General features: G+C 38.6%; 1 pseudogene; it reads left to right on the forward strand.

The window, feature by feature from the left end:
* Positions 1 to 7,016: 7,016 nt before the first annotated feature.
* Positions 7,017 to 7,949, forward strand: LOC126064323 (olfactory receptor 4C11-like; annotated as a pseudogene).
* The last annotated feature ends 3,653 nt before the right edge of the window (positions 7,950 to 11,602 follow it).

Genomic DNA, 11,602 nt, shown 5'->3' on the forward strand with positions numbered 1-11,602 from the left:
TCTCTTGAATTGTACCTTTGGTAATTCCAAGAAACTATCTTCATCTGGGAAGTTTCTGGATTCTTTGTGTTGGTGGCTTTCTGAAGCCATCATGGTCTGCCTCTTTCTGTGATTCGATGTTGACTGTTTTCTCTGAGCCATCAATAAGTTATAATAATTATATGTTTTATGTTTGCTTACTGTGTCCTAGCTTCTTGTTTTGTTTTGTTTTGATGTGTCCAAAGAGGCTGGTTCTGTGAGCTAGTTTTATTATTGGCAACTTTGAAGCTCTCACATCTGTCTCCAAATGGCTGAAGCTGTTACTAGGTATGAGATTCCAGTAGCCTGTTTACTGTTCTTGGGTAGATTCAGCTCAGTTGTCCAGGTTGTCACCACATGTGTGATGCAGGCTCTCACCTATGATTTTACACTGGCTGGAGTGATTGGAGTAGGCATAGATATCTGGGTGCAATAGGGGGTCATGCAGTTGTCAAGTCAGTGGGTGACTGCTGCCCCTGAGTGTCTCTGTGGAAAGCGTGTCCCTGTTCCATAGGTTGTGTAGGTAGGTGGACTTTGCAGTCAGGATATGGTAACCCAATGCTGTTGGTTGTAAGGATTGAGAGTCACCACTTATTCTTGAACCCCTGTCATGGGTGGCTTGTTGGAGTAGGTGGAGTCACCACCACTCAGGCTGCTGATGTGGGTAGGTGAGGACCCTGCTTAATGGGCAAGGTGGTGTCAAATGTCACAAACCTGCCTCACCTTTTTATAGCAGATACAGATGAAGATAGGCTTCAGGTATATACCCTATTAAACTGTTCTAATGAGGCCTTACACTGTTGTAATTGGCCCACACTAGTCTATGCAGGGGTGAAAAGCATTCAAAGTCCATGGACCCCTTAAGCCTGAGCCTAGGCAAAGGGGCCGTGCCTGCCCCAAGTTTCTGGCTTAGGGGAGTTGGCAGATTATTTTTTTCCTGTTTGTTAATTTGTTCCATCTCCAAAGCTAGGAAAATGGCTCAGGACACTCGATAAGTCCTATTTGAGGCCCAGGGAGCTCAGCAATCAGTGAAGCTGACCAGGACCCAGAGTACAGCAGGGAATGGTAGAGAGGTATGTTCCAAATTTTTTTTTTTTTTTGATCCTTGCTGTAGGTTGAATGCTTGATAGACAAGTGAACACCACTCTTTTTTGATGGTTGTGGAGTTTGAATCAGACTCTCCACCACTGGTCTCTCCCAATGTGGAAAACATATCCCAAGCACCACGCTTATCTCACAGCTCATGCCAGCCAACCCAACCTATGGGGTGCTGATGCCAGCCAGGTCAGCTTTGGTAAGTCCTTGATGCTTCTGAACCATTTCTCCCTCCCCTTTCTGCTCAATCTGATTTCTCAACTTTGTCTTTGCTGTTCAAGGCTCCTAGATTGTCATATATATTTGAGTTACTTGTTTTTTGGGGGTCTTTATTGTAAGAGCGACCACAGGAAGTGTCTGATTTCTCTGCCATCTTGGCCCCGCCTCATCACAAAAATATTTTGCTGAATACAGAATCCATACATAAAATAGTAAATTCTACATACTTTCATTTATATTAAGCTCTAGGACAGGCAAAACTAATCTATGTGTGAGTCATAACAAATCGTGGATAACATTGCAGAGAATGGGAATTCTGGAACGCTTAATTGTGCTCATGAAGAATCTGTACAAGAATCAAGAGGCAGTCATTCAAACACAACTAGGGGATACTACATGGTTTAAAGTCAAGAAATGTGGGTGTCAGGGTTGTATAATTTCACCATAGCTATTCAATCTGTATGCTGAGCAAATAACCTGAGAAGCTGGAGTATAAAAAGAAGAACAGGGCATCAGGATTGCAGGAAGACTCATTAACAACCTGCAATGTGCAGATAACACAACCTTGCTTGCTGAAAGTGAAAAGGACTTGAAGCACTTACAAATGAAGATCAAAGACCACAGCCTTCAGTATGGCTTGCACCTCAACGTAAAGAAAAGAAAAATCCTCACAACTGGACTAGTAAGCAAGATCATGATAAATGGAGAAAAGACTGATGTTGTCAAGGATTTCATTTTTATTTGGATCCACGATCAACTCCCACGGAAGCAGCAGTTGAGAAATCAAAAGGTGCATTGCATTGGGAATGTGGCTGCAAAAGACCTCTTTAAAGTGCTGAAAAGCAAAGATTTCACCTTGAGGACTCAGGTGTGACTGACCTAAGCCATAGTGTTTTCAATCACCTTATATGCATGCAAAAGCTAGATAAAGAATAAGGAAGACCTGAGAAGAATTGACACCTTTGAATTGTAGCATTGGCGAAGAATATTGAAAATACCATGGACTGCCAAAAGAGAGAACAAATCTGTCTTGGAGGAAGTGCAACCAGAATGCTCCTTAGAAGCAAGGATGGCGAGACTATATTTCACTTACTTTGAAAGTTATCAGGAGGTATCAGTCCCTGGAGAAGGACATCATGCTTGGTAAAGTAGAGGGTGAGCAAAAAAGAGGAAGACCCTCAATGAGATGGATTGACACAGTGGCTGCTACAGTGGGCTCAAATATAGCAACAATTGTGAGGATGGCGCAGGATTGGACAGTGTTTTGTTCTGTTGTGTGTGGGGTTGCTATGAGTTGGAACCAACCAGACAGCACCTAACAACAACAAACTAGGGTTTTGAATTCCTTGAATGAAGACCACAGATGTAAAATGTCATTTTCATCACATCAAGATTACATAATATCAATATGACTTATCACTGATGATGTTAAATTTGATCACTGTCTGAGGCAATGTCTGTCAGATTTCTCTACAGTAAACTTATTCTTTTTCCCCTTTCTATTTTTTTTTTTTATAACCTGACACTCCAAGATCTGTTTGGCATTGCTGTGAAGACTCATGGAGTGGATGAAAGTGAAAGAAGAAGCTTTATTTAGTTGGCCAAGTAAAGGAGAACACCGGGACTCGGGTCGTCAAGGTGTCTCCCAAAACAATAGCCCAAGGGGTTTATGTGGATAAAGTAAATTGGGTCCGGGGTCCCCAGGAGCACCCCAGGCTGGGGCCAGCTTGCTGATTGGTTTGACGTGAGAGGGCATTTTTGGGGTGGTCCAGTATGCTATGCCTATTCAGCCTGAAAGGGGGGGCTCAAAGATGGCATTTTGCCCATGTCCAGAGTGTAGACTGGGTATGTTTTTGGCCTCTGACGTCAATAAGCTGTTTGAGGGGCAATGTCATTAGTATTGCACAGTTCAAGACGGCCTGAGCTGATCCAAGACTGGTATTAACTGGACTGGAGACCCCAGTCTCTTGTTTTCTTTAACTGAGACAGAAGAAGTATACCTAAATAAGGAGATACTCTAAAAGGATAGGTTAGTTCCTGTTTTGCCTAATAAAGGAATAGCTTCCACACTGGGAGTTAACTCTGTGTTACTGAAGAAGGCATGCTCAGCCGCTTGGCACGGCCCCTTGTTTAATCAAGATGGCTGATGTACTGCTGATCTTATTTCCATATTGTACTCTTTGGAAGGAAGCCACTTTGCCGTCCACACATAAAAGTTAGAAAGCTATGCTCTATTTCTTTAAGGTTGTCATATCTGCACAAATCATTTGGAATTCTTATGTACAGGAAATTAAATTAGTTTTTTCTCCCCATTCAGTTGTGTATTCAGTTATGTGTATTTATATATATATATATATATATCTCAGTATGGACTAATAGATATTTATTTTATACTTTGATGTATAGTCTAGTACTGTTGTATTTTGTTGATCACATTTTTAAAGTTTTGATCAATGGGAGCTCTTTCAATTGTATCCTGTGTTCATTTGGCATATCCTCACCATTCTTCGTGTGTGTTTGCATGGGTTTGTGTGTGTGTGTGTGCGCGCGCACGTGCGCCCGCGTGCACTCACACGGGCAAATGCGTGCTTGAGTACTTTCTTCCTCTCTGGCGCTGCAAGATGCCTCAATTCCTCTTGTACGTTCCTTGTCCCAATCCTATAATCAGCAGCCATTTTCTGAGAAGTCCTGATTCTTTTTATCAAAGAATGTTATTACAGAGATCTGGGTAATAGATGACCACTTTCCTTTCTCTAGTAAAAAAGTGTCATTTATGACCAAAACTTGCACCTTTAATTTCAAAAATAGGTTACATTTTTCCCCATAATCTAAGAAGACAAATTGAGGAAAAGCTCTGTATCACACCTGGCTCAAGCTTCTTAATTAGGAGGAAATGGACACTTAGGGAATGATTTTCCCCAGACTTCTATATTTTGCACCATTCACGCTAAATGCCCCTCTAGGGAAGGCAAAAGGCAAGCATCTCCCAGTCAAAATCTTGTGTGAGGTTAGATTTCCAAGTGTGTGGAATGAAACTATCAGCAACTCAGATTGCCTTCTAATAGATGGGAACCTAAGCATCCTTTTGAGATCTAAGATAATTTTAGAAGCTTTTTTTTTTTCTAAAAAGCATGAGACTTCTAAATTATCCTGGGAAGAAAAGAAAGTAGCTGAGCATTTTCAACTCTGCGTAAAATCTGGTAACATTTTTATTTGATAGTAACATAGATGTCTTTAGTATTTTCAGAAAATCCATCTGTTTGTTGTGACCGCAGTAACACATAGAAGTCAATTGTGGAAGGATAGTTTAGAGACTTTTCTATGAGGGATTTACAATCTAAAGTGAGAAGGCAGAAATAAAATATGTGTATGGTATTCGAGCACTACAAGGTAAATGGTTTTGATAGATGAGGATGAGGAAGATAGCAAATAGAAATATTATATTTTGAGTGTTCCAGAAATGCTTCAAAACCAAAACTAAACCCAGTGCCATCGAGTCGATTCCAACTCATAGCGACTGTACAGGACAGAGTGGAATTGCCCTATAGAGTTTCCCAGGAGTGCCTGGCGGATTTGAACTGCCGACACTGGTTAGCAGCCGTAGCACTTAACTACTACGCCACCAAGGTTTATTTTGCTGTGGTTAGAATAGGCTCCAGGCTTCGTATCTCCTCAGTGGCAACCAAGTGTAGACTAGTATGAGACATTATAGAATTTTACCTATGGAAACTCCTCCTTAATTCTTTCATTCCTTGTATACATATATATTTATTAAACACCCTCTTTTTTTTATTTCCTGAAATTCAGCAGTGAGAAGACAAAAATCCCTCTCCTTATGTTGCTTAGTTCTAGCGTGTCACTCGTATTGTATATCATTCTAATGGATACCAATTATGTGCCTTATGTGTGTAAGCCTGTCTGTAGGTAGGTAGGTAGGTAGACAGATAGATAGACAGACAGATAGATGATAGATTAGATAGATCAAGATATCATAATTAGTTGATAGACATTACAAACACTTTTTCATTTCTGTGATTAAGAGTTTGACTAACAGTACCTCTGGAAGACATCCAAGACTAAGAGCCTGCAGTTGCATGGCAGTGTGGTGAGGTATCATGTAGTTAAAGAGCACTGAGTTTCAGAACTGCCTCTGTAGCTGACTCATTGTTTACTCAAGTTCCTGGAATCCAGTGTAGCCCTAGAATATTGTGGTGCCTCCGGCATAAGTATGAAGGCCATCTGAGGGCTCAGTAACATGCAAATGCAAATAAGTTAATCAGATCATCTCCTTAGGTAAGATTTTTTAAATCTTTATTTTTTAATGCAACACATGATTACAGAATGTTTTTATGATTTCCAAAGGACACATCTCTAAAAGTAGATCTCTCTCCATCTCTGATGCCTAGAATGCAGGTTCCCTCTCCTGCATTCTAGATATTCTAGATATTATGATTTTCCTTGGTACTCTTCTCAGCACAATTTATTTGTATAAGCCTATGTATGTGTGATATAAATTATCCTGATTTTAATGGAAATATTACAGTCTAAGCATACGTTTATATTCCCTATTTTTCATTCTGCAATACATTTTAAAGACCGTTACATACATACTCGTCCTTTTTTTCTTTAAACTATGATTGCGTAAAAGGGCCAACTCTGGTTTATTAAGTTCTGATGAACATTTAAATTGTTTCCCATCTTTTGCTACCATGGAAAGTGACCCAGTGGTTTTCTTTGTGCGTGTGAGTAAGTATATCTGCAGAATAACAGAATTACTGGCTGATGTGGATGTGCACTTGTAATATCCTCTCTATGGGGGATCACCCCTTAAGAGATTGCACCCACTTTAACTCCTACCAAAAATGTGTGAGACTGATGGTTTTCCACACCTTTGCATGCACTGTATATACATTAACAAACGTTTATCAAAAAGGTCACATTGCTATCTGATAGGTGAAAATGATATCAAATTGCAGTTTTAATGGTAATGTATTTAATTGTGTATGGGCATCTTTCAATTTCTTTAGTTCTTTTGTTAAGTACAGGGTCTCTTTTATTGTTTAAGTTATTTTAATTTTTTGTCTATTATTTATTTGGAAGCCCTAGTTTTTTTTTAGTGACATAGTGGTTAAGTTCTGTAGCTGCTAACCGCACTCCTTGGAAACTCTATGGGGCAGGTCTACTCTGTCCTATAGGATTGCTTTGAGTCAGAACTGACTCGGTGGCAATGGGCTTATTATTTATTTACATGTTCCTTACTACAAATTGATTTCTGAAATTTTTATGCAAAAATTTTCTCCATTTTTTCAGCACATTCCCTATAATATTGGCAGGTCCCTGATAAAAAATGAAGAAATACATTCAACTCAGGAAATTATTCACTTTTATCAAATCCCCAGCATTAAAGTGTATTGTGTCTGAAGACTTCTTTATTTTTTTATTATTTTCCTATTACACAGTCACATGCAATCAGGGAACTAGATTAAGTATTATGAATTCTATTTTATTTATATTCAGGAAAAATCATACAGAAAAATAAATGGTTACCCATTCATAAGTGCAAGTTTCGTGATCCAGCTTAGGTATTCAAGCTTCAAATGCAGTATTAGTTTTATAAAATTATTGCTTTTTTCCTTTCAGATAAACTATTTCTAACCTCTACTTTCCCCACATCTACTGAAACAATGCAGCAAAATAAGAGTGTAACTGAGTTCATACTGTTAGGATTGACACAGGATCCTCTGAGGCAGAAAATGGTGTTTATAATCTTCTTCATTTTCTACACTGGAACTGTGGTGGGGAATTTGCTCATTATTGTGACCATCAAGTTCAGCCAGTCTCTTGGGAGTCCCGTGTACATCTTGCTATTTCATTTGTCCTTTGCTGATACCTGCTTTTCAACTTCCACAGCCCCTAGGCTAATTGTAGATGCTCTCTCTGCAGAGAAAGTCATATCCTGTAATGAGTGTATGACACAAGTCTTCGCAATGCATTTATTTGGACCCATGGAGGTCTTTGTCCTCGTCCTCATGGCTGTTGATCACTATTTGGCCATCTGTAATCCCTTGCATTATCCGACCATCATGAGACCAGAGGTCTGCATTATCTTGATCATTCTTGCCTGGATAGCTGCTTTAATACGTTCTATTATTCAGAATGTCCTGGTCTGGAAATTGCCCTTCTGTGGACCCAATTTAATTGATCATTATTGCTGTGATTTGCAGCCCTTATTAAAACTTGCTTGCATGGACACTTAGGTCAGTAACCTACTGGTGGTGTTCAATAGTGGGGCCACTTGCTCAATCAGTTTCTTCATTCTGATGATCTCATACATTGTCATCTTGTATTCTTTGCGAAACCACAGTGCAGAAGGGAGCAAAAAAGCCCTTTCCACTTGCACCTCCCACATCATTGTAGTTGTCTTATTCTTTGTTCCGTGTATATTCATATATATACGTCCACAAACCACTTTCTCCATGGACAAGATGGTGGCAGTATATTATACCATTGGAACACCCTTTCTCAACCCACTTATCTATACATTAAGGAATGCAGAAGTGAAAAATGCCATGAGAAAGTTATGGAGTATCAAAATTACCTCAGAAAGCAAAGGCTGAATTGGAGATTTGATTATCCAGTAATGGTTTGACTGAATTAGTACAGACATCAAATATGATAATGTGTGATTATTGTGTGAATAATATATAATCATATGTAAGGCTTTGTGTTGCTCTTTTTTTCCCAGTATATAAGCAAGATAAATGGTTAGCATCATCTTTTGTGTCATAGCTAGAGTGTCAGAATAAGTCAGATAATTATGGACCAAACTGACATCAGCCTGACCCAATCTTTTTCTGCGAGCTCAACTCTGACATTGCTGACCGTGGGCTAAACATCACAATTCTGAATTCAGTAGTTTGTGTTCTGATAAATAGACATTTATGTAATCGCAGCCATTCAGACTTGTGAGAATCCATAAATAAAGTGCAACTAATTCTCTGTGATCTTCCATTCTGTCTATAATTCATTTCCAATAAGGTGTCCTTCTTCTTTTGAACATCTCCAAGGAAAGGAACTCAGTGTACTGAGATATTGAGAAATCCATTCCTTTTTATCCCTGGATTGTCTTTAGAAAGTCCATCTTTTTTAATCAAAGCCTTCTTTTTTTATTTACTGATACTCCAAAGTAGTTTTTTCTCATTATTTTCTTGTGTTATTAAGATGCCACAGGATTTTTTTACAGGCTGTTTTTAATTTAGCATTACAGTGGGGCTTGCCATATTCAGCTATTTATGGAATGTGGTTGGTGTGCAGAAGCTCAGCTACAGAACTTTGAAACTCTGAAAGTAGGAAAGTGAAATAATGTGTATCATCAGGATTAAATAAAAATAAACTGGAGATAGTATGCATTTTCTTAGACAGAAAGGCAGATAATTCGAAACTTAGTTAAAGCCAATTAATGATACAATATTATTTTGTTTAAAGATGTATTGTGTCAGGAAAATTACCATAGGCATTCAGAAAATTCACAGGAAACTTTTCCCCAGTTAGAGTAAGAAGAATCCACGACTGCAGCAGGAACAATAATTTGTAATAGAAGGCTGTGTAGATTCCCAGGTTAAAATTGCCAGCAAAATTTTGGTGCCCACGGTGGATAAAGCATTTTAACAGTAGCACCTCGGCTGTGTATGCTATGGGTTATGTCATAAACTTTGATATTCCTGCATATCAGTGTACTAAAACGTAATATAGTTTTACCATTACCAAGGTCCACTGCATTTTAATGTGGCTTTTAATTCTTTAGTCACACAAAACTTACCAATACTAACAATGCCCTCCTGTCAGAGGTTATTTTTAAGATAAATTTAATAAAATATTACTTGTTTCCTGTGTTCTCACTTCTTATTTTCAAAGACATTAAGAAGTTTGGAGACTAAACTAGTGTCCCCAAGTTAACTTTTCATGCATGAGGAGGGCCATGTATTTAACAGAGAATGGAAATGTCCTTGACAGTATTGAATTTTAGGTGATCCCTTTGATCCTGGAAAATAGCCATGGTTAACCCTCCCACCCCCAACACACTTTCATGTTCTGGAAAACTGCCAAACATCCTTTACCATATGACTTAAATACAACTCAAGAATGCACCTTCTTTACTTATGACAAGGCTAGACATACTCCCATATTTCCATTCTTTGCTTCATAAATGATTAGCTGAACAGCTTGTCCCATGGGCCAGTTGGAACAAGATGCTTGGTAACCAAACTTTGGCTAAGCATCTCTCCTTTCTCCAGGTCCCTGAACTTTGGCCCCTGCTCAACCTGAGCCAGCATACAACCCCTCATTAAGAGCCCATTGTAAAAATAGACTATCATTAGCATAAAGTTCTTTGACTTACTATCCAATTATGGTACGCTTTCATTCCATTTCCCCACCCTGGTTTTTTTTTTTTTGTCTTGTTAATTCTCCCCTGTATAAAACAGAAACCCTATTTGTGAATATTATGGTCACAACGTTTGCCCTATTGCAGTAGATTCTGGCTGTTTATTATAAAATGTAATACGGGGTTATTGTTATGGTTTGGATTGGGTCTCCACAAAATGTGTATCAATTTGGCTAGGCCATGATTCCCAGTATTGTGTGGTGGTCCACCATTTTGTAATCAGCTGTGATTATTCTATGTGTTGTAAGTCCTAACCTCTATGATGTAAATGAGGCAGAATTATAGGCATTTATGCTAATAAGGCAAGACTCAGTCTACAAGATTAGGTTATATATTAAGTCCATCTCTTTTAAGGTGTAAAAGAGAGAAGCCAGCAGAGAAGAGAGGGAAATTTTGCGCTAAGAAAGAAGCCCTGGGAACAGAATGAGTTCTTTGGACTTGGAGTCTTTCCACTGAGCAGCTCCTGTACCAGGGAAAATTGATGACAAGCAGCTTCCCCCTAAGCCTACAGAGAGAGAAAGCATTCCCCTGGAGCTGATGCCCTAAATTTGGACTTTTATCCTGTGAAACAATAAATCTGTGTTTATTAAAGACATCCACTTATGGCATTTCTGTTATTGAAGCATTAGATGACTAAGACACTTGCTGTGTTGTCGTTTGGTACCATTGAGTCATTTTCAACTATAGCCACCCCATGTGACAGAGTAGAACTGATGCATAGGATTTTCTTAGCTATAATTTTTATGGAAGCAGATCACCAGATCTTTCTCCCATTGATCTGCTGCGTAGGTTCGAACCACCAGCCTTTTTGTTAGCAGAGGTGCAGTGGTTGAGAGCTAAGGCTGCTAACCAAAAGTTTGGCAGTTCAAATACACCGGCCACTCCACACTGTCCTATAGGGTCGCTATGAGTCAGAATCGATTGAACATCAGCAGGTTTGGTTTTTTGGTCTTAAGCTGCTTAACCGTTTGCAGAACCAGGGCCCCTTACACTTATTATACCCATTAGCGATTGAGTTAATTCTGACTCATAGAGACCCAATAGAACAGAGTAGAACTGCCCTATGGGGTTTTCAAGGCTATAATCTTTACAGAAGCAGACAGCCCCATCTTTATTCCACAGAGCAGCTGGTGAGTTCAAATCAGTGGCCTTTTGTTTAGCAGCCAAGTGCTTAACCACTGCACCACTGGAGTTCCTTACAATTATCATATGTTCCAACAATTTCATTCCTATTTTTCCAAGAAAAATAATATGTTCACAAAAAAACTTCTGCTATAATGTTCACAGCAGTTTTGTGTATAATATGCAAGTATCCATCAGTCAAAAAAATGAACTGTGGTTTGCTAATACAGATTAAAATATTCCTCAGTGATAAAAAAAACATGAACTACTGATACTCACAACAGCATTGATAATTCCCAAAAATATTTTGCTGAGTAAAGAAGCCATATATAAAGGAGTAAATTCTACATACTTTCATTTATATTAAGTTTTAAAACAGGCAAAACTAAGCCATGGTGGGGAAAAAAAAATCAGAATAGCAGTTGGCTGTGAGATTTGATGGGGCGGAGATTATCTGGAAAGCAGCATAAGCAAAATGCCTAGGTTAATGGAAATTTATATATCCTGATACGTATTTGAGTTACACAGTTTTATTCATTTGTAAATTTTATGTTTGAAATTTTTCATAATTTTTGCAATAAACATTTTCATAATAAAATACATGAGAATACATGCAAAATAAAATTTTTGAACATATGATATCAGTTATTTTGTATGGCAACACCCTCTTCAATCAAATATATTCCACAGAGCAATATTAAAAAT

The sequence above is a fragment of the Elephas maximus genome, chromosome 20 (genome assembly GCF_024166365.1).
Source record: "Elephas maximus indicus isolate mEleMax1 chromosome 20, mEleMax1 primary haplotype, whole genome shotgun sequence".
Taxonomy (NCBI): domain Eukaryota; kingdom Metazoa; phylum Chordata; class Mammalia; order Proboscidea; family Elephantidae; genus Elephas; species Elephas maximus.